General features: G+C 52.9%; 1 long non-coding RNA gene and 8 other non-coding genes across 9 annotated transcripts; all 9 read left to right on the plus strand.

Annotated features, from left to right (window-relative positions):
- Positions 1 to 61: 61 nt before the first annotated feature.
- Positions 62 to 19,106, plus strand: LOC109261456 (uncharacterized). Its single transcript, XR_008416999.1, has 4 exons — positions 62 to 1,136; positions 12,916 to 13,050; positions 15,558 to 15,689; positions 18,196 to 19,106. It is a non-coding gene; the product is annotated as an uncharacterized LOC109261456 (long non-coding RNA).
- On the plus strand, positions 567 to 633 carry LOC128773365 (small nucleolar RNA SNORD109A). Its single transcript, XR_008417627.1, has one exon. It is a non-coding gene; the product is annotated as a small nucleolar RNA SNORD109A (small nucleolar RNA).
- On the plus strand, positions 10,663 to 10,755 carry LOC128773269 (small nucleolar RNA SNORD116). The gene has a single exon (XR_008417546.1). It is a non-coding gene; the product is annotated as a small nucleolar RNA SNORD116 (small nucleolar RNA).
- LOC128773220 (small nucleolar RNA SNORD116) lies at positions 13,300 to 13,392 on the plus strand. Its single transcript, XR_008417497.1, has one exon. It is a non-coding gene; the product is annotated as a small nucleolar RNA SNORD116 (small nucleolar RNA).
- Positions 15,915 to 16,007, plus strand: LOC128773222 (small nucleolar RNA SNORD116). Its single transcript, XR_008417499.1, has one exon. It is a non-coding gene; the product is annotated as a small nucleolar RNA SNORD116 (small nucleolar RNA).
- Positions 18,563 to 18,655, plus strand: LOC128773219 (small nucleolar RNA SNORD116). Its single transcript, XR_008417496.1, has one exon. It is a non-coding gene; the product is annotated as a small nucleolar RNA SNORD116 (small nucleolar RNA).
- A 2,104-nt stretch (positions 19,107 to 21,210) lies between the features above and the next one.
- On the plus strand, positions 21,211 to 21,304 carry LOC128773223 (small nucleolar RNA SNORD116). The gene has a single exon (XR_008417500.1). It is a non-coding gene; the product is annotated as a small nucleolar RNA SNORD116 (small nucleolar RNA).
- A 2,740-nt stretch (positions 21,305 to 24,044) lies between these two features.
- On the plus strand, positions 24,045 to 24,138 carry LOC128773224 (small nucleolar RNA SNORD116). Its single transcript, XR_008417501.1, has one exon. It is a non-coding gene; the product is annotated as a small nucleolar RNA SNORD116 (small nucleolar RNA).
- A 2,740-nt stretch (positions 24,139 to 26,878) lies between these two features.
- Positions 26,879 to 26,972, plus strand: LOC128773225 (small nucleolar RNA SNORD116). The gene has a single exon (XR_008417502.1). It is a non-coding gene; the product is annotated as a small nucleolar RNA SNORD116 (small nucleolar RNA).
- The last annotated feature ends 523 nt before the right edge of the window (positions 26,973 to 27,495 follow it).

Genomic DNA, 27,495 nt, shown 5'->3' on the forward strand with positions numbered 1-27,495 from the left:
TGGCCAGTGATGTCAGAAATTCGGGATTCTAGGCTCATTATTTCAGAGGCCCAAGGTAGAATATTTTTATAATAGGCTTCTCCCCCACAAGTGCCTAGTTTCTTAAATATTCATTATTATTAATTTCCCTCATTAAGCAAAAAAAATCTCTTTGAAGTAACCTGAATAATCTCAGGGAATCATTGATATATATGCAAATTATCTTGTAGAGATAAATGTGCCAAAATATTTATTTATCTTTTTATTATTGGAAAATCAAGAGTATTTTCCAAATGTTTCTACTCATATTCTACTATAATCACACCTTTTTTGCTACCACATTTGTAAATACTTCCCCATTGCTCCTTGAAATTTCAGTTGACAATTTTTTTTTATTTTCCCAGTAGATTTTATGTAATTTTATTAGAAAAGTCATATGCTTTTTTTGCCCTGTGTACATTAGAGTTCAATTATTTAGATACTAAATAAACTATCCATTACACATTTACTTTATAATTCAGTAGATAAGACTGAAGAAAATAAGCCTGGCTATGGAAATGCTTATTTGTTTGGGAGGATGTTTGTCTGGATCAATGATGAGCACAATTGTCTGAGGATGCTGAGGGACTCATTCCAGATGTCAATCTGAGGTCCAGATGAGTGGCCCTCTAATAGGACAAATAAGACTCTCAGAGCCTGGCTGTATTTGATGATCCTAAGTGACAACACAATACCACTGTGAGCATGCCTTTTATTTCTTTTGGTGCAGGGCATTAGCCTTCTATCTCATGAAGCAGTATGAAACTTTAGATATACTGTATGACCCAAAACTTGCTTCATTTTGTTCACTTTGAATGGAGAGTTGTACGTAGGTATTAGTATATAGGAAATATGTTCTTAAGTAATAAATGAGGAAACAAAAGAAAGGTTGAATTAAGAGGTCAAGCAACTGTGATGAGTACTGAAAGTTTCACTAGTGTTGGCTGAAAGAAGGGAACACTGCATACCTATATTAAATATTGACAATGGAATCAATTTTAGTGTTTGTTATTTTTCACTGTAGAAATTTTTCAGAGACTGTGTCTTTGCTTTTCTTTCTGTCATGTTTTTCTGAGTTAGACGGGGTGGAATGAAGTCCTCCACTTCTAAGAAGAGCAGTGAGTAACTATACCAGCTTTCTTTAAATTCATATGTCATGTGATCTGTGCCATACCCTAAGGTCTCTGTGTTCATCTTTTCAATGACTTTCTGGAGAATATTTTCATTATGTGTCCTTTTATTTGGTGAGTGTATCCACCCTCATTTCCAAATTGTAAATTTTACTTTATCAGAGTTTTGTGTGGATTAACAAAATGAAGAACTTTGGAAAATTGTTTAGTTGTTTTGTTTTCTATTGCAGTGAAATACTATTTTATGAATTAAGGTATGCTTGGAAGTTCCCTTAAAAATTACGATGGTTTTGTAATGTTGATCCCATGATTAAGATTATCATAGTCAGATCATTTTGGTCAGATTTATAAGATCATTATGGATCATTATTGCTACTTTTTTCATCATTGAGATTTTACATTAATTAGATATTTTTGATGTGGACAATTATATGCTAGATTTTATGAGCTCTTTCTAAGGCCTTCATTTAATTGATAAATACCCAAACACAATAAGGTTTTTCTAAAACACAAAACAGTTCAATATTCCATATAATATTTGTCTCATAAAAGATATTAGGTTGAATTAATCAGGTGGATAGATAATGAAATTTCATATATTAAATTATTAATCATTATTTTCTGTTAAATTTGAAACATCCGTCAATAAGGGAAATAGTCTGTATCTTCCTTGGCATGATTACATAGAAGGTTTTATGTTACCTTGAGGTTGGTGTTCATACTTTGGGAATAGGTAAATGGTTTTTTTCTTGATAAAGTTCTTGTCATACATTGTTTCAATGAGAAATTGTTTTTGTGTTCTCTTTATGCTTATATATGTGTTTATGTATGTATGTATTTTAATGTGTGTATTTATTTCTCCAGAATCTAGCAAGATAATTCAAATGAACTCAATGAATAAAATAACCATGAACACTAATAATTGTAACATCAGAAAATAAAAAAGCCCTACCAGATACTGAAATGGACTCTAAAACTTCCATTATTAAAAAAAAAATTGAGAAAAAAATTGAGAATGAATGTAAATGAAAGGAATACTAGCACATAATTTGGTCTAATAAATATGATCCTACAAATACCCACTTTTATATTTTACTATCTGTATATTTATATAATACTTACATTAATGTATGTTTGCAGTGCATAGCTGCTGTCTCCAAGTACCGAAGTATATCAACATATAATATTTATGCTGTTAAGGGTAGGTATTAAAAGTGTACTACCCAATGTGTTTTTTTCTAAGTACTTTCTTCCAAGACTGGGAACAAGACAACAATGTCCTCTCCCATCACTTCTATTTATATTGTTCTGTACAGTAATGACCATGCAACAGGGCAAGAAATGTAAATAAAGGCATAAAGATCACAAAGTAAGAAACAAAGATTTCTTTGCAGACAACTCAATTACTTATGTTAGAAAATCCCAAAGAGCCTACAATAACACTCCCAGAACTGAAAACTTAGTTTAGCAAGTTTGCAAGATACAAGGCCAATATACAAAAGTCAATTATATTACTATATAATAGCAACAAACAATTGAACTTTGAGATAAATCCCATTTATAATAGCACAAAAAATGAGGGACTTCTGTAATGCAATAAAATATGTACAGTATCTTTGCAAAACACTGATCAAGTTATCAAAGAAGACCTAAATAAAAGTAGAGATATAATCTGTTTATGGGTCAGAAGTTTCAAAATAGTGGAACTGTCAGTTACCCCAATTTCATTTGTAGATTCAGTATAATCCAAATAAAAAATATTGCAATTTCTTTGTAGATATCAACAAGGTCATTCTAAAATTAATGTCAAAGGTAAAACAACTATAATAGCAAAAGATATTCTGAAAAACTTATAAAGTCAGAGACTTTACACTATGTTATTTTAAGGCTTACTATAAAACTATAGTAAAAATTAACACATAGGGCAAAGAAGATAATATCTGTTAAAGATAGTCATGGAGAAAGATACCTGGGTGGTTTCTGGAATGCTGGTAGTGTTTGTTTCTGGATATGTTTATTGATTACCTGCTGTTTTTGGAAGATGCAAATTTATTGATTTCTATAATTTAATGCATGCACTTTGCTGTATCTATATTATACTTCAATTGAAAGTTTGAAATATCAAATAAAACTAGTCTAAATATTGGTTAATACACTTCTAGGAATATTGTCCTATAGACTGATGATTGATTTTCTTAGGGTGTGTCAAGAGTCTCTCTTTGGGGCACCTGGCTGGCTCGGTCACTAGAGTTTACTACTCTTGATTTTTGGGGTTGTGAGTTCAAGCCCCACATTGGGCATAGAGCTAACTTTTAAAAAAAGAGTGTTATCTCTTTAACACAGGCATTTCAGCAAATAATATCAGGTAGTATTTTTTATTCACATTTTTTATATAATTGAGTATTTTTTCATGTGTTTATTTACATATCCATTTTTCTCATGATAATGTGCTTAGGTATTCAGAAGTCTTAATATTGAAGGTATTTTATTCTTGTTACTTTTGACATCAAAATCTTTTTAAGTTATTATAAATTCTGTTTTTTTTTATTTTGGTGTATATTTCTTTGAATTTTAACATGTGTGGATTTTTGTATTGATGACCAAAATCAGTATACAGAACTGTTGTTTATTTTGTCCTTTAACTCCCCAAATTTCCTTAACCCTTTACAGTTATATCCTACTCCTGGTATACACTAATTAATTTTCTCTATTCCTATGGTTTTGTCTTTTGGGAATGTTAGATAAATGAAATCATACCTAATGTAACTTTTAGGATATTTCACTAAGCATCATTCCCCTGAGATACATTGAAGCTATAGTTTGAATCAATAGTCTCTTTTTTATTGTAGAACAATATTCCATTCTGTGGATGTACACCATTTATTTATCCATTCATCCATTGAATGGCATTCGTGTTGTTTCCAGTTTGGGTCTATTATGAGTAAAACTGCTATGAAAATTCATCTATAGGTTTCTCTGCAAACCTAAGTTGTTTTCAATAGCAGGGATCAGCAAACTTTTTCTTGAAGTGTCAGATAATACACTGTCTAGATTTCAGGTCCATACAGTCCCTGTCGCAGAGTACACATCTCAGTTACTGCAGCTTAAATTAATGAGTGTGGCTGTGTTCCCATGAAACTTTACTTACAAAAGTGGCAGTTGGCCATTGGGACATATTTTGCCAACCCTTGCTATACAGTAAATATTCATTATTGAGTTTTGCTATATTGTGTGGTGAGTATGTTTAATTTGATAGAAACTGCCTAAATATTTTCCTAAGTTTTGGGATCATTTTATATTCCTGACAGAAATGCATAGGACATCCTGTTGCTCTGCATCTTTATGAGCACTTGGTACAGTCAATATGTTTTACTTTAGCCATTTAAAAATTTTTTAATATTTACTTATTTTTGAAAGAGAGAGTGCAAGTGAGGGGAGGGGCAGAGGGAGAGGGAGAGACAGAATCTGAAGCAGGATGTGCTGATGGCTCAGAGCCTGATGTGGGGCCCAAACCCATGAACTGTGAGATCATGACCTGAGTGGAAGTCAGATGCTTACCTGACTGAACCACCCAGGCACCCCTTACTTTAGCCATTTTAAAATGTGTGTGCATAATCTAACCAGAAAATTAACAAGAAACCAGTGACTTTTAATGACACACTGGACAAGATGTACTTAACAGATACAAGAAAATGCAAGAAAAGCATTTGACAACATACAGCATCCATTCTTGATAATCACCCTCAACAAAGTAGGGATAGAGGGAAGGTACCTCAACATCATAAAGGCCATATATGAGAGACCCACAGCTAATATCATCCTCGGGAAAAAATAAGAGCTTTTCCCCTACAGTCAACTTATCCTAAGAAACAGATTCTTACACATTCTTTTCCAGTGCACATGGAACATTCTCCACAATAGATCACACACTGGGTCACAAATCAGCCCTCAACCAGTACAAAGAGATCAAGATCATTCTGTGCATATTTTTAGACCACAACACTATGAAACTGGAAGTCAGCCACAAGAAAAAAAATTGGAAAGACCACAAATACATGGAGGCTAGGGGCTAAAATGGCTCATTTAAGTGCCTGACTCTTGATTTTGGCTCCAGTCATGAACTAGTGATTTTTGGGACCAAGCCCTATGTTGGGCTCTGTGCCGACAGTGTGGAGACTGCTTGGGATTGTCTGTCTCTTCCCTATGCAACCCCCCCACCTCTCAAAATAAATAAATAAATAACATAAAAAATAGCATCCTACTAAAGAATGAATGGGTCAATCAGGAAGTTAAAGAAGCAATTAAAAAAAGTACATGGAAGCAAATAAAAATGAAAACATGGCTGTCCAGAATCTTTGGAATGCAGCAAAGGCAGTCCTAAAAGGAAAGTATATTGCAATACAGGCCTACCTCAAGAAGGAAGAAAAGTATCAAATACACAATCTAACTTTATACCTAAAAGATCTAGAAAGGAACAGCAAATAAAGCTTAAAGGCAGCCAAAGAAGTGAAATAATAAAGATTAGAGCAGAAATAAAAGATACAGAAACAAACAAACAAAAAACAGTAGAACAGATCAATGAAACTAAAAGCTGGTTCTATGAAGAATTAATAAAATTGATAAACCCCTTGCCAGAATTTTCAAAAAGGAAAGAGAAAGGACCCGAATACATAAAATCACAAATGAAAGGGGAGATATTATAACAAATACCACAGAAATACAAATGATCATAAGGGAATATTATAAAAAATTATATAAAATAAACTTTGGAAGGGCAATTTGGAAGAAATGGGAAAATTTCTAGAAAAATACAAACTACCAAAATTTAAACAGGAGAAATAGAAAATTGTAACAGACCCATAAACAGCAAATAAATTGAATCAGTAATCAAAAATCCCCCAATAGGGGCCCTTGGGTGGCTCAGTTGGTTGAGTATCGACTTCGGCTCAAGTCATGATCTCAGAGTTTGTGAGTTTGAGCCCCACATCAGGCTTGCTGCTGTCAGTGCAGAGCCTGCTTCAGATCTTCTGTCTCCCTCTCTCTCGGCCCCTCCCCTGTTTGTATTCTTCTCTCTCAAAAATAAAATGTTAAAAAAAATCTCCTCATAAACAAAAGGCCAGGGCCCAATGAATTCCCAAGGCAGTTTTACCAGACATTTAAAGAAGGTGTAATACCTGGGACAAAACATAAGAGACTCTGAAATATGGAGAACAAACTGAGGGTCATTGGAGGGGTTGTGGGAGGGGGGATAGACTAAATGGGTAAGGGGCATTAAGGAATCTACTCCTTAAATCATTGTTGCACTATATGCTAATTAACTTGGATGTAAATTAAAAAAAATAAATTAATAAAAAATAATGAATAGGTAATACCTTTCTTCTCATATTGTTCCAAAAAATATAAATGGAAGAAAAACATCCAAAAGTCTTCTATGAAGTTAGCATTACCTTGATCCCAAAACCAAAGACCCCACTAAAAAGGAGAATTACAGGCCAATATCCCTGATGAAAATGGATGCAAAAATTCTCAACAAGATACTAGAAAATCAAATACAACAGTACATTAGAGGAATTATTCACCACAGTGGGGTTTATTCCTGGGCTTTCAGGGCTGGTTCAATATTCACAAATCAATCAGTGTAATACACCACATTGATAAAATAATGGATAAGAACCCTATGGTCAGGAAAAAGGCAGGAATGTCCAGTCTCACCAGTACTATTTAACATAGTCCTGGAAGTCTTAGCCTCAGTACTCAAACAAAAAGAAATAAAAGAGATGCACATTGGCAAGGAGGAAGTCAAACTTTCACTATTTGCAGATGATGTGATGCTCCATGTAGAAAACCCAAAAGTCTCCACCAAAAAAATTGATAGAACTAACACTTGAATTCAGCAAAGTCACAGGATATAGAATCAACATACAGAAATATGTTGAATTTTAGGGGCGCCTGGGTGGCTCAGTCGGTTAAGTGGCTGACTTCGGCTCAGGTCATGATCTTGTGGTCCGTGAGTTCGAGCCCTGCGTTGGGCTCTGTGCTGATAGCTCAGAGCCTGGAACCTGCTTCTGTTTCTGTGTCTCCCTCTCTCTCTGCCCCTTCCCCATTCACGCTCTGTCTCTCTCTGCCTTTCAAAAATGAATAAGTGTTAAAGAAAAAAAAAGAAATATGTTGAATTTTATACACAAATAATGAAGCAGCAGAAAAAGAAAAGAATCAATCCCAGTTACAATGACATCAAAACCCATAAGATACCTAAGAATAAACCTAACCAAAGAGGTAGAAGATCTGTACTTTGTATTTTTTTAATTAATTAATTAATTAATTAATAGTGAGAGAAAGGAAGAGGCAGAGAGCGGGGGTTGGTGTGGGAAAGAATCCCAAGCAGACTCCACACTATCAGTGCAGAGTCTGATGTAGGGCCTGAACTCACGAACTGAGATTATGACCAGAGCCAAAGTCAAGAGTTGGATGCTCTACTGACTGAGCTACCCACACTCTCTGAAGATCAAGAAATGGAAAACATTCTGTGTTCATGGGTTGAAAGAACAATCATTTTTAAAATATCTATACTACCAAAAGCAATCTGCACGTTTAATGCAATCCCTATTAAAATACCACCAACATTTTTTCACAGATCTAGAATAGATAATCCTAAAATTTGTATGGAATCACAAACACACACACACACACACACAGCACAAATATCCCAAGCAATCCTGAAAAGGTAAAGAAAAGCTGGAGGCATCATGATTCCGGACTTCAAGCTATATTACAAAGCTGTAGTCATCAAGACAGTATGGTACTAGCACAAAAATAGACACATATACATCAATGGAACAGAATAGAAAACCCAGAAATGGACCCACAGCTATATTTTCAAGTAACCTTCGACAAAGCAGGAAAGAATATCCAATGGGAAAAAAGACAGTCTCTTCAAATGGTTTTGGGAAAACTGGACAGCAACAAGCAGAAGAATGAAACTGGACTGTTTTCTTATACCATACACAAAAATAAATTCGAGATGGGTGAAAGCTAAATGTGAGACCATAAAGCTTGAAAATCAAGAGGAGAACATAGACACCAACGTCTTTGACCTCAGACATAGCAACTTCTTCCTAGACACATCACTAGATGCAATGGAGACAAAAGCAAAAATAAACTGTTGGGACTTCATCAAGATTAAAAGCTTCTACACAGTGAAGGAAAAAAATCAACAAAAATAAAAGGCATCCTACAGAATGGGACAGGACATTTGTAAATGACCTATCTGATAAAGGCTAGTATGCAAAATCTATAATGTGCTTATCAAACTCAGAACCTAAAAAACAAATAATCCAGTTAAGAAATGGACAGAAGACATGAATAGACATTTTTCCAAAGAAGACATCCAGATGACTAACAGACAAATGAAAAGATGCTCATCAGGGAAATACAAATCAAAACCATAATGCAATACCACCTCACACATGTCAGAACAGCCACAATTAACCACACAAGAAACCACAGATGTTGGTGAGGATGAGGAGAAAGGGGAACCCTATCGCACTGTTGGTGGGAATGCAAACTGGTGCAGCCACTTTCAAACAGGGAGGTTCCTCAAAAAAAATAGAACCACCCTACAACATAGCAATTGCATTACTATTTACCCAAAGTATACAAAAGTACATATTTAAAAGTGTACATACACTCTGATGTTTATAGCAGCATTTTCAACAATAGTCAAACTATGGTAAGAGCCCAAAGATGAATGAGTGTGTGTGTGTGTGTGTGTGTGTGTGTAAAATGGAATATTACTCTGCCATCAAAAAGAAATCTTGCCATTTGCAAAAATGGGGATGGAACTAGTATATTATGCAAGTGAAATAAGTCAGAGAAAGGTATCACAGGATTTCACTTGTGATATTTAAGAAACAAAGCAGATAAACATTTGGGAGGTGAGGTGAAGAAAAAAGAGAGGGGTAAAGAAACTGCAAGAGAGCAAACTGAGTGTTAATGGAGAGAAGTTGAGGAGGATGGGCCAGATGTGTGATGGGTATTAAGGAGGGCACTTATTATGCTGTTGTATGTAAGTGAGGAATTACTGAAATCTACTCCTGAAACCAGTACTTCAGTGCATGTTAACTAGAATTTAGATAATAATTTGAGAATAAAATAAAAATTAAAACTGTGTGCACCATTCTAATGAATAATGATATTGAACATTCATTTTGTGCTTCTCACCCATGTATCTTCTTTAAGTTTCAGTTTATATTTTTGCTCTTTTTCTAACAGGACTGTTATTTTCTTATGCTGAGATTAGAGAGTTTGCCATATACCATGAAAGTCTTTTGTGTTAGATACGTGATTTCTAAGTATTTTTTCATAGTCTGTGGCTTATTGTTTTCATCCTCTAACAGTGTATTTCTCACAGGAAAGGTTTATATTTTTGGTTGCATGTTTAATAGCTAACTCCAGGTCATAAGGATTTTCTCTTAGGATATCTCCTATAGTTTAGTGTTTCATAAAGATGTATAATTTAGACCTATATTCATTTTGAGTTGATTTTTCAGTGTTTATTTATTTGTGTGTGTGAGAGAGAGACAGAGTGCAAGTGGAGGAGGGACAGAGAGAGAGGGAGACACAGAATCTGAATCAGGCTCTAGGTTCTGAGCTGTCAGTATAGACCCTGATGTGGTGCTCGATCCCATGAACCTTGAAATCATGATTTGAGCCAAAGTTGGATGCTTAGCTTACCAAGCTACTCAGGTATGCCTATCTTGAGTTAATTTTTGTATATGGTGTGAGGATTAGTTTGAGGCTTTGTTTTGATTTTTTGTTTTTGTTTTGTCCTTGGTGTTGTATGATAATTATTCTAACACCATTTGCTGATAATCAAATTGAGTTCTTCTTGTATCTTTGTGAAAAAACAAATGGACATTTTATATGGATCCGTTTCTGAAATCTGTCCTATACATCTCTGTGCCTACTCCTTGATTAATGTATATTTATAATATTTTTTAACTATAGTTTGATTTCTCTAACATAATTCTTCCTTATCAAAAACTGCTTTGGTTATACCTTTGCCTATATATATATATATATATATATATATATATATTAAATCAGCCTATATCTACAAAAAAATCTGCTCTAATCTTAATAGCTATTGCAGAAGATCTTTAGAAAACTGTGGGTATAATGAACAATTTTCCTATGTTGAATCTACCAGTCTATAAATATGATATCTCTTTTACATTTATTTAGGGCATCTTTCATTTTTTTAAACTTGATTTCTTTATTTTGTGAAAGTAACAGAGCATGCACATGAGAAGGGAAAGAGGAAAGGGAAAGAGAGAATCCCAAGGATTTTTCTCCACGTGTAGAGTTGGCTCCTAGAGGGGCTTGATAGTCCTACTGGCTCAGTGGTGTGGCTCTGCCTGGCTCATGTCTCTGGAAGACTCTGAGGCCATAGTCTTATCTCTCAGAGCTTCCCAGCCTGCCTGGTTCAGTTAGCCAGGCAGCCCCAAATGTGCTCAGATTGATGATGCCTCCATCAACACCATTCCGTGGAAAGCTGAACAAAAAGAGTGAGAACTCACTATAGTCATTCTCATCGAAATTGAGGTCCAGAACGTTATCTGCCCCAGGGAACATAAGCGTGAGGGACAGCAGCTTCCCCTGGGTCACACTCCTTCAACTACCAGCACCGAGGACCTCAGCATAGGAGAGCTTTCCTGAGGCCTCACGGTCCAGGAACTGTTTCCCCAGCTTACTGGGACATCCAGGGCTCGCAGGTCCTGAGGGGGATGGCCAGTGTCTTGGGTCGCATGGGGCAAATGGTCCCCAAGGCCTACTAGGATTTCAATGGCATGACTGATGCCAGCCCTGGGAGCCGAGGGCAGGGACCTGTGTGGGCCAGGATGGCACCTCGGGCATAGCTCATGGCCGAGAGTGTTGAGTTGCCAAGCATGGGAGCTTGCCTAGCCTTGCGGGGAACCCCAGCTTGAGCCAGATGGGATTCCTGGATGAGCGCCTTCCCTCGCTGGCATATGTGGAGTGGCCCATGGCTCGGGGTGGTGGGCCAAGGCATAAGTCTGGTTTGCAGCACGTGCCACCTTGGGAATAAACCCCGGTCCACACACAAGTCGGCAAGCAATGCCTGTGCTTTGGGCCCAGGGTGGAAGTCAAGATGCTGTGCTGACCATTGGACTGGACGGTAAAGGCACGGTCTGCAGAGGACTGCACCCTGGGTGATTCCATAGGCCTGCTCAGATCTAGTGTCTCATGGTATTCCCAGGTCAGTTGTGGGTTCCTGGGAAGGCTCAGGCCTCCTCTCAGGGGGTGAAGCATGTCTACCAGGGCTGGCCTCAGGGTGCACAGATTAGCCACTGCGGTCCCACTCCTGTGTGCACTCCTGGCCCTGGGGCTCCCAAGGAAGGGCACCCAGCGGCGGTGTTCATGCCTTTCAATGGGCCCTGGACGAAGAACTTATTGCCAGCCAGTCCTGCCATGGAGACCTTGTCTCTGTGGTCACAGAGCTGGGGAGGTGAAAGAGTTACTCTACAAGGTTCTGTCTATTGGACTTGACACAGTTGTTCCATGTCTGTTCTGGTGGGTTGGAGACTCCTCTGTGGTGGCCTCACAGCCGGGCGGGGGCCTGAGAGCTACAAGGCCAGGCACAGTGCCATGGCAGCACATGGAGTTGGGAAGGGGTTGGCCTCCCTTTGTGACAGAGACGTCTTCTCTCACTGTGCCCTTGGCCTGTGGGGCTGCAGCCCTTGTGCTCACTGTGAGGGCCACACTGGTGTTCCTGGACCATGGGAAGGGGACATGTTGCCTGCAGCGGGCCGCATCCTTGCAAAGGCCAAAGTCTGTCTGCGGATGCCCACGCTGCAGCATCCTGTGGCCAACAGGGGAGTCCGTTGGGCAGAGGGTGCCAGAGGGTAATTCCATGCGGGCAGGAACACGCTCCCATGGACCGGGCAGCCCAGGGGATGCTCATTCCCTTGGAGGCCAGGGCCCTGGCACCCATTGGCTCTGGCCTTACCGACACGCTGGGCTAGAACACGGCTGTGGTTCAGTCGGGATTGTCACTGGTGTTTGGTGGGGGCAAGGCCCATGCCGCTCAGGTCATTCTGGCAAAGTGGAGAGGAGTGGGCACCTGTTGTCATGTGGCCACCTCGGGGGGCTCTGCGTTGGCCTCTGCCCCATAGCCTGGAGGCCAGGGCGGCCAGCCTCCCTGCGGGCAGTTTTTGGGTTTTCCTTTGACCCCTGAGTTTCCATCCAGTGCTGGCGTCCAAGTTGCCAGGGTGGCCAGCTGTGGGAGTGGATGGGTGTCTGGGCCGGTGGGCGCTTCTTGGCCAGAGTGGCTTTGGGAGAGGGAAACCCTGCCCAACGTTAGTGGCCCAGAATTGTCCAAGGAGGCTCCGTGGTGTGCAAGGCCACCGGTCCTGTGCTGTTGCGTGGCGGGACTCCAGGGCCAGGATCTGCGCACCAGGTATGTCCGTGGAGGGCCCCAGGCCTGCACGGCGGAGCAGCCACACACACCCCTAGCCCAACCTCCCAGCACACACTGACCCTCCACACACAAGAAGAGGCACACACTCCTGCTCCTACAGTCCCCTGTGCCCTCAGCTTCTTGCCTATTTGCAGACAGCCCCAAGGGGCCGTGGGACAGGACAGGCAGAGAGGCACAAGGCTTGGGCATGGATTCCTTCTGCACTGTGTGGCGAGTGGAGGCCCTGGGTACCTTGCTCACTCCCACGGATGATTGTTCCCCTTTTCTCAGGTGCAGTGGACATGTCAGGCTTGCCATCGGCCAAGAGAAGAAGGCCTTCCTGGCCCCCGAGTGCCTGTGGTTGGCGGGACCACCAGAAGAAGTGTGCCCCACTATGGGCACCTTGCCGACAGGAGTGACCAGACGGTAAGCCTTCCCCAGTGTAAGCTTGTACCGTGGGCTTTAGGCTTTCACGGGCCTGCCCAAGAGGCCACCAGTGAAGGTTGCCAGCAGGGCGTGTGGCGTTTTGATGCCAGAGGGGCCTGCCCGTTCCTCTGGCTTAGTGGCATGGCTCTGCATGACCCGGACTGCGGGTGGACTCTGAGTCCCTCGGCTTGTCCCACTGAACTACTCGGCCCACATGGGTCGGCTGTGCAGGTGGCCCCAAATGTGCTCGGATCGATGATGACTCCCTCAACAGCATTCCTTGGAAAGCTGAACAAAATGAGTGAGAACTCCCTACCGTCTTTCTCATCGAAACTGAGGTCCAGCACGTTGTCTGCCCCAGGGAAGGTAAGCGTCAGGAACAGCAGGCTTCCCCTTGGTCACACTCCTTCAAGCACCAGCACCCATGGCCTCTGCCTAGGAGAGCCTCGCGGGGGACTCATGGTCAGGGAGGCATTTACCACCTGAGCAAGGTTTCCAAGGCACAGAGGTCCTGAGGGCAATGACTGGTGTCTGGGGTCAGTGGGGCCTCTGCTCCCCAAGGCCTCGGACTCAAAGGCATGTCTGTGGCACCAGAACGGGGAGTCAAGGGCTGGAGACTGGGCCAGAACAGATCCTGGGGCATAAGCTCATGGAAGTGTGGGTTGAGAGGCCAAGCATGTCAAGCTTACCTGGTCCAAGGGTGGGGGCGTGGAGCCCCAGCCTGAGGCAACGGTGATCCCTGGATGAGTCCTTTCTCTCACTGACACATATGGAGTGGGCTCCTGGCTTGGGCTGGTGGGCTAAGGCAGGAAGCCAGGCTGTGGCACCTGCCAGCTTGGCATCCTTGGCCCTACCTGGCGACAAACAAGGCAGCAAGCAGTGCCAGCACTCCGTGCCCAGGGCGGAATACAAATTGCTGTGCTGGCCATTTGCCTGGATGGTAATGGTACAGTCCAGAGAGGGCTGCACCCTGGGAGACCGCACGGGCCTGCCCAGCTCAGGTGTCTTGTTGAGTTCCCAGGCCATTCGTGGTTTCCGCGGAGGCATCAGTCCTCCTATTACAGAGGGCAACACGTGGCTCCCAGGGCCAGATTCAAAGTGCACAGGTGTGGCATGGCATTCCCCTTCCTGCGGGCAATCCTGGCCCCTGGGTTCCCAAGGAAGGGCACCCATTGGTGGTGTTCCTTGGGCCTTTCAGTGGGGTCCTGTCCAAAGAAGCTACCCCGGCTGGGTGTGCCACGGAGACCTTGTCTGCTCGGCACAGAGCTGGTGAGGCGAAAGTGATACTCTGGGATATTCTGTCCCTTATTTGGCACAGTGTGTCTCACATCCTCTCGGGTGGGCCGCAGACCCCTCTGTGGTGGCCTGGCAGCCAGGCACTGGCCTGCTAGCTCTGAAGCCAGGCGCTTTGCCTCAGCCCCATGGGCCGCTTGGCAGTCGTCCGCCTCCCTTTGGGAAGGAGATGTGTTCTCCTCTCAGTGTGTCCCTAGCCTGCAGAGCTGCAGCCTAGGGCTCTTTGTGAGGGCCACGCAGGTGTTTCTGGGCTGTGGGAAGGGGCCACATCGCCTGCAGAGGGCCACATCCTTCCAAAGGCCAAAGCCCATGGGAGGCTGCCCTTCCTGGAGTATCCTTCTGCTGATGGGGGCGTCCATTGGATGGAGGGCGCTGGAGGGACTTTCCATGCAGGTGGGGACACACTCCCGCGGACCAGGCAGCCCAGGGAATGCTCGTTCCCATGTGGGCCGGGGCCTGGGTGCCCACTGGCCCTGGCCTCACCAATACCTTGGGCAAGAAAGTGCCTGTGGTTTGGTCGGGTTTGGCACCTGATTTGGTGGGGGCTAGGCCCATGTAGCCTAGACGCTGAGGGCATTCTGGCAGAGTGGAGAGGAGCGGGAAGCTCTTGTCGTGTGGCCACCTCAGGGGGCTCTGTGTTGGCTTCGGCCCTGTAGCCTGTGGGCCAGGGCAGCCAGCTTCCCTGTGGGTGGTTTTTCCATCCCGTGCTGGCGTCCATGGTCCACATTGACAGGGTGGCTAGTGGCGGAAGAGGATGCGTGTCTGGACTGGTGGGTGCTGCTTGGCCAGAGTGGCTTTGGGAGAGGGAAACCCTGCCCAGTATTAGTGGCCCAGAGGTGTCCAACATGGCTCCCTGGAGTGCAAGGCCACCGGTCCTCTGCTGTTGCCTGGCGGGACACTGGGACTAGGATCTGTGCACCACAGGTGCTCTTGCAAGGCCCCAGGCCCTCACGGTAGAGCGGCCACACATGCCCCCTAGCCGAAACCCCCAGCACACACTGACACTCCATGCACAGGAACAGGCACACACTCCTGCTCTTACAGTCCCCTGTGCCTGTGGCTTCTTGCCCATCCGTGGGCAGCCCCAAAGGACCAAAGGACAGGACAGGCAGAGAGGCACAATGCTTGGTCATGGATTCATTCCATCCTGTGTGGTGAGGGGAGCCCCTGGGTACTTTGCTCACTCCCACGGGTGATTATTCCTCTTTTCTTAGGTGCATTGGACAGGCCACGCTCGCCGTTGATCGAGAGAAGGCCTCCCTGGCCCCCAAGTGCCTGTGATTGGCGGGACCACTGGAAAAGGTGTGCCCTGCTATGAGCATCTTACTGACAGGAGCACCCAGACGGTAAGCTATCTCCAGTGTCAGCTGTGCTGCTGGCTTTAGACTTTGGGAACTTGTCGAAGAGACCGCTAATGAAGGTTGTCCCCAGGGCGTGTGGGGTTTTGATCCCAGAGAGGCCTGATCATTCCTCTGGCTCAGTGTCAAGGCTCTGCACGGCCCGGGCGGTGGGCAGACCCTGAGTTCTTCGGCACACCAGGGTCAGCTGTGCAGGTGGCCCCGAATGTGCTCGGATCGATGATGACTCCCTCAACAGCATTCCTTGGAAAGCTGAACAAAATGAGTGAGAACTCCCTACCATCTTTCTCATCAAAACTGAGGTCCAGCACGTTGTCTGCCCCAGGGAAGGTAAGCATCAGGGACAGCAGGCTTCCCCTTGGTCACACTCCTTCAAGCACCAGCACCCATGGCCTCCGCCTGGGAGAGCCTTGCTGGGGGCTCATGGTCAGGGAGGCATGTACCACCTAAGCAGGGTTTCCAAGGCATGCAGGTCCTGAGGGCAATGGCCAGCGACTGGGGTCACTGGGACAGCTGGTCCCCAAGGCGTTGGACTTGAAAGGCGTGTCTGTGGCACCGGCCCAGGGTGTCGAGGGCTGGGTCCTGTGTGGGCCAGGATGGCCCCACGGCATAGCTCGTGGCAGTGTGTGTTGAGAGGCCAAGCATGGCAAGTTTGGCAGGCTGTGGGGAGCGCGGGAGCCCCAGCCCGAGGCAGCAGCAATCCCTGGAGGAGTCCTTCTCTCACTGATGTACGTGGAGCGGCCCCTGGCTTGGGCTTCTGGGCCAAGGCAAGAGGCCAGGCCGTGGCGCCTACCAGGTTGGAAACATCAGCCCTGCCAGGCGCCACACAAGGCAGCAAGCAGTGCCAGTGCTTCAGGCCCAGGGTGGAAGTCAGGATGCCGTGCCGGCCGAAGGCCTGGACGGTAATGGCACGGTCCAAAGGGGACCACGCCCTGGGGGAGTGCCCGGGCCTGCTCAGCCCTGGTGTCTTGTTGCGTTCCCAGGTCAGTCATGGGTTACGTGGAGGCCTGCAGCCTCCTCTTGTGGATGGCAAAGCGTAGCTCCCAGGGCCAGCTTCAGGGTGCACTGGTGTGACACGGTGGTCTCCGTCCTGAGGGCCCTCCTGGCCGCTGGGCTCCGGAGGAAGGGCACCCAGTGGTGATGTTCCTCAAGGATTTCAGTGGGGCCCTGGCCAAAGAAACTACTCTGGCTGGGCCTGCCACGGAGACCTTGTCTCCTTGGCACCTTGCTGGTAAGGCAAAAGTGATACTCTTTGATGGTCTCTCCCTTGGAGTCGGGCACAGTGTGTCTCAAGTCCTCTTGGGTGGGCCGCAGATTCCTCTGTGGTGGCCTGGCAGCCGGGCAGGCATGAGAGTTCTGAGGCCAGTTGTAGTACCTTGGCCCCATGGGCCACTTGGAAAAGGTCAGCCTCCCCTTGGGAACGAGATGTGTTCTCCTCTCAGTGTGCCCCTGGGCTGTGGGGCTGCAGCCTAGCGCTCTTTGTGAGGGCCATGATGGTGTTCCTGGGCCGTGGGAAGGGGCCACATCACCTGCAGAGGGCCACAGCCTTGCAAAGGCCAAAGCCTATGGGCAGCTGCCCTCCCTAGAGCATCCTGCCACTGACAGGAGCCTGTGTTGGGCGGAGGGCACCAGAGGGACTTTCTGTGCAATCACGAAACACTCCCCTGGACTGGGCAGCCCATGGGATGCTATTTCCCTTGTGCCTGGGACCCTGGCGCACACTGGACCTGGCCTCGCCGACACCCCGGGCAAGAAAGTGCCTGTGGTTTGGTCAGGATTGGCACCGGATTCAGTGGGGACAAGACCGATGTAGCCTAGCCACTCAGGGCATACTGGCAGAGTGAAGAGAAGCGGGCAGCTGTTGTTGTGTGGCCGTCTTGGAGGGCTCTGAGTTGGCTTCTGCCCGTAGCCTGAGGACCAGGGCGGCCAGACTCCCTGCGGGTTGTTGTTGGGTTTTCCTTTGACTCCTGAGTTTCCATCCCGTCCTGGCGTCCACGGTCCATGTTGACAGGGTGGCTAGTGGTGGGAGAGGATGCATGTCTGGGCCAGAGGGCTCTGCTTGGCCAGAGTGGCTTTGGGAGAGGGAAAACCTGCCCAACGTTAGTGGCCCAGAGGTGTCCAACATGGCTCCCTGGTGTGCAAGGCCACTGGGCCTGTGCCATTGCTTGGCAGGACGCCGGGGCCAGGATCTGCACACCAGGCATGCATGCCCTTGCAGGGACTCGGGCCTCCCAGTTCAGCAGCCCCATACACCCCCTAGCCCAGCCTCCCAGCACACATGACCCTCCATGCACAGGAAGAGGCACATGCTCCTGCTCCCACAGTGCCCTGTGCCCGTGGCTTGTTGCCCGTCCGCAGGCAGCCCCAAGGGGCCAAGGGACAGGACAGGCAGACAGACTCAAGGCATAGTCACAGATTACTTCTGACCTGTGTGGTGAGCGGAGCCCCTGGATACCTTGCTCACACGCACGGGCGATTGCTCTCCTTTTCTCAGGTGCAGTGGACACACCAGGCTCACCATTGGCCGAGAGAAGAAGGCCTCCCTGATCCCCGAGTGCCTGTGGTTGGCAGGACTGCCAGAAGAGGTGTTGCCCGCAACGGGCACCTTGCTGACTGGAGCGAGAAGACGGTAAGCCATCTCCATGTCAGTTGTGCTGCTGGCTTTAGGCTTTCGCAAGCCTGTCCAAAAGGCCACTAAGGAAGGTTGCTGGCAGGACATGTGGGGTTTTGAACCCAGAAGGGCCTGTCCTTTAATGGCTCTGCACGTCCTGGGCCACGGGCAGACCCTGAGTCCTTCGGCTTGTCCCGCTGAGCCATCCGGCCCACCAGGGTCGGCTGTGCAGGTGGCCCCGAATGTGCTCGGATCGATGATGACTCCCTCAACAGCATTCCTTGGAAAGCTGAACAAAATGAGTGAGAACTCTCTACCGTCTTTCTCATCGAAACTGAGGTCCAGCACGTTGTCCGCCCCAGGGAAGGTAAGCGTCAGGGACAGCAGGCTTCCCCTTGGTCACACTCCTTCAAGCACCAGCACCCACGGCCTCTGCCTAGGAGAGCCTCATGGGGGGCTCATGGTCAGGGAAGCATTTACAACCTAAGCAGGATTTCCAAGGCATGCAGGTCCTGAGGGGAATGGCCGGCGACTGGGGTCACTGGAGCAGCTGGTCCCCAAGGCGTTGGACTTGAAAGGCGTGTCTGTGGCACCAGCCTGGGGTGTCGAGGGCTGGGACCTGTGTGGGCCAGGACGGCCCCACGGGCATAAGCTTGTGGCAGTGTGTGTTGAGAGGCCAAGCATGGCAAGCTTGCCTGGCCCGTGGGTGGGTGTGCAGAGGCCCAGCCCGAAGCAGCAGTGATCCCTGGACGAGCCCTTTCTTTCCCTGACATTTGTGGAGCAGGCACCTACTCGGGCTGGTGGGCTAAAGCAGGAAGCCAGGCTGCGGTACCTGCCAGCATGGCATCCTCGCCCCTACCAGGTGACAAACAAGGTGGCAAACAGTGCCAGCACTTCGTGCCCAGGGCGGAATACAAGTTTCTGTGCTGGCCATTTGCCTGGATGGTAATGGCACAGTCCAGAGAGGGCTGTGCCCTGGGAGACCTCAATAGCCTGCTCAGCTCAAGTGTGTCATAGCGTTCCCAGGTCTTCCATGGGTTGTGCAGAGGCCTCAGGCCTCCTCTTGACGACGGCAAAGTGTGGCTCCCAGGGCTGGCTTCAGGGTGCACGGGTGTGGCACGGCAGTCCCCCTCTTGAGGGCCCTCCTGGCTTCTTGACTCCTGAGGAAGGGTACCCAGTGGTTGTGTTCCTCAGGGCTTTCAGCAGGGCTCTGGCCAAAGAAGCTACCCCGGCCAGAGACCTTGTCTCCTTGGCACGGTACTGGTGAGGTGAAAATGATATTCTCAGTCTCACTCGGACTCAGGCACAGTGTGTCTCACATCCTCTCTGGTGGGCTGCAGACTACTCTGCGATGGCCTTGTGGTCAGGCACGAGCCTGCGAGGTCTGAGGGCAAGCCCAGTACCTCGGCCCCATGGGCTACTTGGAAGACATCTGCTTCCCTGTGGGAAGGAGTTGTATTCTCCTCTCATTGTGACCCTTTCCTGTGGGGCTACAGCCTAGCGCTCTCTGTGAGGGCCACGCTGGTGTTCCTGGCCTGTCGGAATGGGCCACGTCGCCTACAGAGGGCCACATCCTTGCAAAGGCCAAAGCCTGGGGGCAGCTGCCCTCCCTGGAGCATCCTGACACTGATGGGGGTGTCCGTTGGGAGAAGGGTGACGAAGGGACTTTCTGTGAAAACAGGAACACACTCCTGAGGACGGGCAGCCCAGGGGATGCTCGTTCCATTGCGGCCCAGGGCCCTGGTGCCCACTGGCCCTGGACTTACTGACACCATGGGCAAGAAAGCACCCATGGTTCAGTCGGGTTTGGCACCATATTTGGTGGAGGTTAGGACCATGTAGCCTAGCCATTCAGGGCATTCTGGTAGAGTGGAGAAGAAATACACCTGTTGTCGTGTGGTTGCCTCGGAGGGCTCAGCTTTGGCTTCAGCGCCGTAGCTGCAGGCCAGGGTGGCCAGCCTAACTGTGGGTGGTTGTTAGGTTTTCCTTGGACCCCTGAGTTTCCATTCTGTGCTGGGGTCCAAAGTCCACGTTGACAGGGTGGCCAGTGGCGGAATAGGATGCATGTCCGGGCCAAGGGCATTGCTTGGCCAGAGTGGCTTTGGGAGAGGGAAACCATAACCAACGTTAGTGGCCCAGAGGCATCCAACGTGGCTCCCTGGTGTGCAGACCACCAGTCCTATGCCATTGTGTGGTGGGATGCCAGGGCCAGGATCTGCGGACCAGGTCGGCTCGTGGGGGGCCACAGGCCCAAACGGCGGAGTGACAACACTTGCCTCCTAAACCAACCTCCCAGTGCACTCAGACACTCCATGCACATGAAGAGATACAAGCTCGTGCTCCTCCAGTCCCCTGAACCCAAAGCTTCTTGCCTATCTGCAGGCTGCCCCAAGGGACTGAGGGAAATAAGAGGCAGAGAGACGCAAGTCTTGGTAATGGATTCCTTCTGCCCTGTGTGTAGACTGGAAACCCTGGGTAACTTGCCCATGCCCACGGGAGATTGCTGCACTTTTCTCAGGTGCAGTCGACATGCCAAGCTCGCCACCGGCTGAGAGAAGAAAGCGAACCTGGCCACCGACTACCCGTGGATAGCGTATCTACCGGAAGAAGTGTGCCCCACTATATACACTTTCACGAAAGGAGCACCCAGACGGTAAGACGTCTAAAGTGTCAGCTGTGCTACTGGCATTAGGCTTTCCAAAACACGCCAAAACAGCTAATGAAGGTGGCCGAAAGTGAAAGTAGAATTTGCAACTCAGGGGGGCCTGTCCGTTCCTCCGGCTCAGTGGCGTGGCTCTGCACGGCCCGGGCACCGGGAGGACCCTGAGTCCCTCGGCTTGCCCCGCTGAGCCACCCGGCCCGCCTGGGTCAGCCGGCCAGGCCGCCCAGAATGTGCTCGGATCGATGATGACTCCCTCAACAGCATTCCTTGGAAAAGCTGAACAAAATGAGTGAGAACTCCCTCCCGTCGTTCTCATCGAAACTGAGGTCCAGCACGTTGTCCGCCCCAGGGAAGGTAAGCGTCAGGGACAGCAGGCTTCCCATTGGTCACACCCCTGCAAGCAGCAGCACCCACGGCCTGCGCCTGGGAGAGGCTCGCGGGGTGTCTCCGGGTCAGGGAGCCGTTTCCCCACCTTCGCGGGCTTTCCACGGCTCGCAGGCAAGGAGCCTGAGGGCAATGAGCGGCATCTGAGGTCGAGTGGGGCAGCTGGTGCCCAAGGCCTAGGACTTCAAAGGCGTGTCTGTGGCACGGGCCCTGGGAGCCGGGGGCAGGGACCTGGCCGGCAGGGCCCGCGGGCAGTGGCTGGCGACTGGGGTCGAGTGGGGCAGCTGGTCCCCCCCAAGGCCTGGGACTTCACCGGCGTGTCTTGTGGCACCGGCCCTTGGGAGTCGAGGGCTGGGGCCTGCGAGGGCCCGGAGGGCTGTGCGGGCCTAAGCGCGCGGCGGTGTGTGTTGAGGGGCCGGGCGAGGCAAGCCTGGCGGGCCGTGGGGGGCGCGGGAGCCCCAGCCCGAGGCGGCGGCCATCCCTGGACACGAGCCCTTTCTCTCACTGACGTACGTGGAGCGGCCCCTGGCTCGGGCTTCTGGGCCAGGGCAAGAGGCCGGGCTGCGGCACCGGCCAGGTTGGAACCATCGGCCCTGCCCGGCGGCCACGCAAGGCGGCAAGTGGCGCCGGCGCTTCGGGCCCGGGGTGAAGTCGGCATGCCGTGCCGGCCGAAGGCCTGAACGGGAACGGCACGGTCCAGAGGGGACCGCGCCCTGGGGGAGTGCCCGGGCCTGCTCAGCCCTGGTGTCTCGTGGCGTCCCCGCGTCCGTCGTGGGTTACGCGGAGTCCTGCGGCCTCCTCCCGTGGATGGCAAAGTCAGTGGCTCCCAGGGCCGGCTTCAGGGTGCAGCGGTGTGGCACGGCGGTCCCCCTCCTCAGGGCCCTCCTGGCCGCTGGTCTCCGGAGGAAGGGCGCCAGGGGCGGTGGCCTTTCAACAGGGGCCCTCGACAGGGCCCCGGCCAAAGAGGCTGCCCCCCAGCCCCCGCCCGGGCCTGCCACGGAGGCGTTGTCTCCTCGGGCACGGAGCTGGTGGGGCCAAAGTAGACACCCCGGGAGGGACTGCCCCTTGCAGTCGGGCACGGTGTGCCTCCCGTCCTCTCGGGTGGGCCGCAGGTTCCTCTGCGGTGACCTGGCAGGCAGGCGCGGGCCTGCGATCCCTGAGGCCAGGCGCGGTGCCTCGGCCCCGCGGGCCGCTTGGCAGAGGTCCGTCTCCCGTGGCGAGGGCGACGTGGTCTCCTCTCGCTGCGGCCCTGGCCTGCGGGGCTGCAGCCCTTGTGTTCCCTGTGAGGGCCACGCGCGTGTTCCTGGGCCGTGGGCAGGGGCCACGTCGCCTGCCGCGGGCCGCATCCTTGCAAAGGTCAAAGCCTGTCTGCGGCTGCCCTCCCTGCAGCTTCCGGCCGTCGGCGGCCCGGTCCATTTGGCAGAGCTGGCGGGAGGGAATTTCCATGCAGGTGGGAACACACTCCCACGGAGCGGGCAGCCCAGGGAATGCTCGTTCCCTTGCGGGCCGGGGCCCTGGCGCCCCGTGGCCGTGGCCTCGCCGACTCCCTGGTAGGGAACGCGCACGCGGCTCGGTGGGCTTTGGCGCCGGCGTCAGTTGGGGGCCGGGCCCGGGCAGCCTAGCCGCCCCGGCCATTCTGGCGGAGTGGAGAGGTGGGGGCACCGTTTGTCCCGTGGCCGCCTGGGAGGGCGCTGCCTCGTCCTCTGCCCCGTAGCCTGCGGGCCAGGGCGGCCAGACTCCCTGGGGGCAGGTTTTGGGTTTCCCTGGGACCCCTGAGGTTCCATCCAGTGCTGGCTTCCACGGTGCACGTGGAAAGGGTGGGCAGCGGCGGGAACGGATGCGTGTGGAGGTCGGAGGGCACCGCGTGGCCAGAGAGTGTTTGGGAGGGGCAGGGCCTGGCCCGCGTCACTGGCCCAGAGGCGTCCAGCGCGGCTCCCTGGTGTGCAAGGCCACCGGGCCTGTGCCAGTCGCCTGACGCGACGCCGGGGCCAGGACCTGCGCCCCAGGCACGCGTGCTCTTGCGGGGACCCAGGCCGCCCGGCTCAGCAGCCCCCTACAGCCCCTAGCCCAGCCTCCCAGCACACGTGACCCTCCGTGCGCACGAAGAGGCACGCGCTCCCGCTCCCACAGTGCCCTGCGCCCGTGGCTTGTTGCCCGTCCGCAGGCAGCCCCAGGGGGGCCGAGGGACAGGACAGGCAGACGGACGCAAGGCGTGGTCGCGGATTCGTTCTGCCCGGCGTGGCGAGCGGAGCCCCTGGGTACCTTGGTGACGCCCGCGGGCGATTGCTCCCCCTTTCTCAGGTGCAGTGGCCACGCCAGGCTCGCGGTCGGCCGAGACACGAAGGCCTCCCTGGCCCCCGAGTGCCTGTGGTTTGCGGTACGGCCGGAAGAAGCGTGGCCCGGAACGGGCACCTTGCTGACGGGAGCGTCCAGACGGTAAGCCTTCCCTGGGTGTCAGCTCGTGCCCCTGGCCTTAGGCTTTCCCGGGGCTGCCCGAGAGGCCGCTAGTGCAGGTGGCCCGCTGGGCACGTGGGGTTTTGCTCCCAGAGGGGCCTGTCCGTTCCTCCGGCTCAGTGGCGTGGCTCTGCACGGCCCGGGCACCGGGAGGACCCTGAGTCCCTCGGCTTGCCCCGCTGAGCCACCCGGCCCGCCTGGGTCAGCCGGCCAGGCCGCCCAGAATGTGCTCGGATCGATGATGACTCCCTCAACAGCATTCCTTGGAAAAGCTGAACAAAATGAGTGAGAACTCCCTCCCGTCGTTCTCATCGAAACTGAGGTCCAGCACGTTGTCCGCCCCAGGGAAGGTAAGCGTCAGGGACAGCAGGCTTCCCATTGGTCACACCCCTGCAAGCAGCAGCACCCACGGCCTGCGCCTGGGAGAGGCTCGCGGGGTGTCTCCGGGTCAGGGAGCCGTTTCCCCACCTTCGCGGGCTTTCCACGGCTCGCAGGCAAGGAGCCTGAGGGCAATGAGCGGCATCTGAGGTCGAGTGGGGCAGCTGGTGCCCAAGGCCTAGGACTTCAAAGGCGTGTCTGTGGCACGGGCCCTGGGAGCCGGGGGCAGGGACCTGGCCGGCAGGGCCCGCGGGCAGTGGCTGGCGACTGGGGTCGAGTGGGGCAGCTGGTCCCCCCCAAGGCCTGGGACTTCACCGGCGTGTCTTGTGGCACCGGCCCTTGGGAGTCGAGGGCTGGGGCCTGCGAGGGCCCGGAGGGCTGTGCGGGCCTAAGCGCGCGGCGGTGTGTGTTGAGGGGCCGGGCGAGGCAAGCCTGGCGGGCCGTGGGGGGCGCGGGAGCCCCAGCCCGAGGCGGCGGCCATCCCTGGACACGAGCCCTTTCTCTCACTGACGTACGTGGAGCGGCCCCTGGCTCGGGCTTCTGGGCCAGGGCAAGAGGCCGGGCTGCGGCACCGGCCAGGTTGGAACCATCGGCCCTGCCCGGCGGCCACGCAAGGCGGCAAGTGGCGCCGGCGCTTCGGGCCCGGGGTGAAGTCGGCATGCCGTGCCGGCCGAAGGCCTGAACGGGAACGGCACGGTCCAGAGGGGACCGCGCCCTGGGGGAGTGCCCGGGCCTGCTCAGCCCTGGTGTCTCGTGGCGTCCCCGCGTCCGTCGTGGGTTACGCGGAGTCCTGCGGCCTCCTCCCGTGGATGGCAAAGTCAGTGGCTCCCAGGGCCGGCTTCAGGGTGCAGCGGTGTGGCACGGCGGTCCCCCTCCTCAGGGCCCTCCTGGCCGCTGGTCTCCGGAGGAAGGGCGCCAGGGGCGGTGGCCTTTCAACAGGGGCCCTCAACAGGGCCCCAGCCAAAGAGGCTGCCCCCCAGCCCCCGCCCGGGCCTGCCACGGAGGCGTTGTCTCCTCGGGCACGGAGCTGGTGGGGCCAAAGTAGACACCCCGGGAGGGACTGCCCCTTGCAGTCGGGCACGGTGTGCCTCCCGTCCTCTCGGGTGGGCCGCAGGTTCCTCTGCGGTGACCTGGCAGGCAGGCGCGGGCCTGCGATCCCTGAGGCCAGGCGCGGTGCCTCGGCCCCGCGGGCCGCTTGGCAGAGGTCCGTCTCCCGTGGCGAGGGCGACGTGGTCTCCTCTCGCTGCGGCCCTGGCCTGCGGGGCTGCAGCCCTTGTGTTCCCTGTGAGGGCCACGCGCGTGTTCCTGGGCCGTGGGCAGGGGCCACGTCGCCTGCCGCGGGCCGCATCCTTGCAAAGGTCAAAGCCTGTCTGCGGCTGCCCTCCCTGCAGCTTCCGGCCGTCGGCGGCCCGGTCCATTTGGCAGAGCTGGCGGGAGGGAATTTCCATGCAGGTGGGAACACACTCCCACGGAGCGGGCAGCCCAGGGAATGCTCGTTCCCTTGCGGGCCGGGGCCCTGGCGCCCCGTGGCCGTGGCCTCGCCGACTCCCTGGTAGGGAACGCGCACGCGGCTCGGTGGGCTTTGGCGCCGGCGTCAGTTGGGGGCCGGGCCCGGGCAGCCTAGCCGCCCCGGCCATTCTGGCGGAGTGGAGAGGTGGGGGCACCGTTTGTCCCGTGGCCGCCTGGGAGGGCGCTGCCTCGTCCTCTGCCCCGTAGCCTGCGGGCCAGGGCGGCCAGACTCCCTGGGGGCAGGTTTTGGGTTTCCCTGGGACCCCTGAGGTTCCATCCAGTGCTGGCTTCCACGGTGCACGTGGAAAGGGTGGGCAGCGGCGGGAACGGATGCGTGTGGAGGTCGGAGGGCACCGCGTGGCCAGAGAGTGTTTGGGAGGGGCAGGGCCTGGCCCGCGTCACTGGCCCAGAGGCGTCCAGCGCGGCTCCCTGGTGTGCAAGGCCACCGGGCCTGTGCCAGTCGCCTGACGCGACGCCGGGGCCAGGACCTGCGCCCCAGGCACGCGTGCTCTTGCGGGGACCCAGGCCGCCCGGCTCAGCAGCCCCCTACAGCCCCTAGCCCAGCCTCCCAGCACACGTGACCCTCCGTGCGCACGAAGAGGCACGCGCTCCCGCTCCCACAGTGCCCTGCGCCCGTGGCTTGTTGCCCGTCCGCAGGCAGCCCCAGGGGGGCCGAGGGACAGGACAGGCAGACGGACGCAAGGCGTGGTCGCGGATTCGTTCTGCCCGGCGTGGCGAGCGGAGCCCCTGGGTACCTTGGTGACGCCCGCGGGCGATTGCTCCCCCTTTCTCAGGTGCAGTGGCCACGCCAGGCTCGCGGTCGGCCGAGACACGAAGGCCTCCCTGGCCCCCGAGTGCCTGTGGTTTGCGGTACGGCCGGAAGAAGCGTGGCCCGGAACGGGCACCTTGCTGACGGGAGCGTCCAGACGGTAAGCCTTCCCTGGGTGTCAGCTCGTGCCCCTGGCCTTAGGCTTTCCCGGGGCTGCCCGAGAGGCCGCTAGTGCAGGTGGCCCGCTGGGCACGTGGGGTTTTGCTCCCAGAGGGGCCTGTCCGTTCCTCCGGCTCAGTGGCGTGGCTCTGCACGGCCCGGGCACCGGGAGGACCCTGAGTCCCTCGGCTTGCCCCGCTGAGCCACCCGGCCCGCCTGGGTCAGCCGGCCAGGCCGCCCAGAATGTGCTCGGATCGATGATGACTCCCTCAACAGCATTCCTTGGAAAAGCTGAACAAAATGAGTGAGAACTCCCTCCCGTCGTTCTCATCGAAACTGAGGTCCAGCACGTTGTCCGCCCCAGGGAAGGTAAGCGTCAGGGACAGCAGGCTTCCCATTGGTCACACCCCTGCAAGCAGCAGCACCCACGGCCTGCGCCTGGGAGAGGCTCGCGGGGTGTCTCCGGGTCAGGGAGCCGTTTCCCCACCTTCGCGGGCTTTCCACGGCTCGCAGGCAAGGAGCCTGAGGGCAATGAGCGGCATCTGAGGTCGAGTGGGGCAGCTGGTGCCCAAGGCCTAGGACTTCAAAGGCGTGTCTGTGGCACGGGCCCTGGGAGCCGGGGGCAGGGACCTGGCCGGCAGGGCCCGCGGGCAGTGGCTGGCGACTGGGGTCGAGTGGGGCAGCTGGTCCCCCCCAAGGCCTGGGACTTCACCGGCGTGTCTTGTGGCACCGGCCCTTGGGAGTCGAGGGCTGGGGCCTGCGAGGGCCCGGAGGGCTGTGCGGGCCTAAGCGCGCGGCGGTGTGTGTTGAGGGGCCGGGCGAGGCAAGCCTGGCGGGCCGTGGGGGGCGCGGGAGCCCCAGCCCGAGG

The sequence above is a fragment of the Panthera pardus genome, unplaced genomic scaffold (assembly GCF_024362965.1).
Source record: "Panthera pardus isolate Hobbes unplaced genomic scaffold, ASM2436296v1 HiC_scaffold_24, whole genome shotgun sequence".
Lineage (NCBI taxonomy): Eukaryota > Metazoa > Chordata > Mammalia > Carnivora > Felidae > Panthera > Panthera pardus.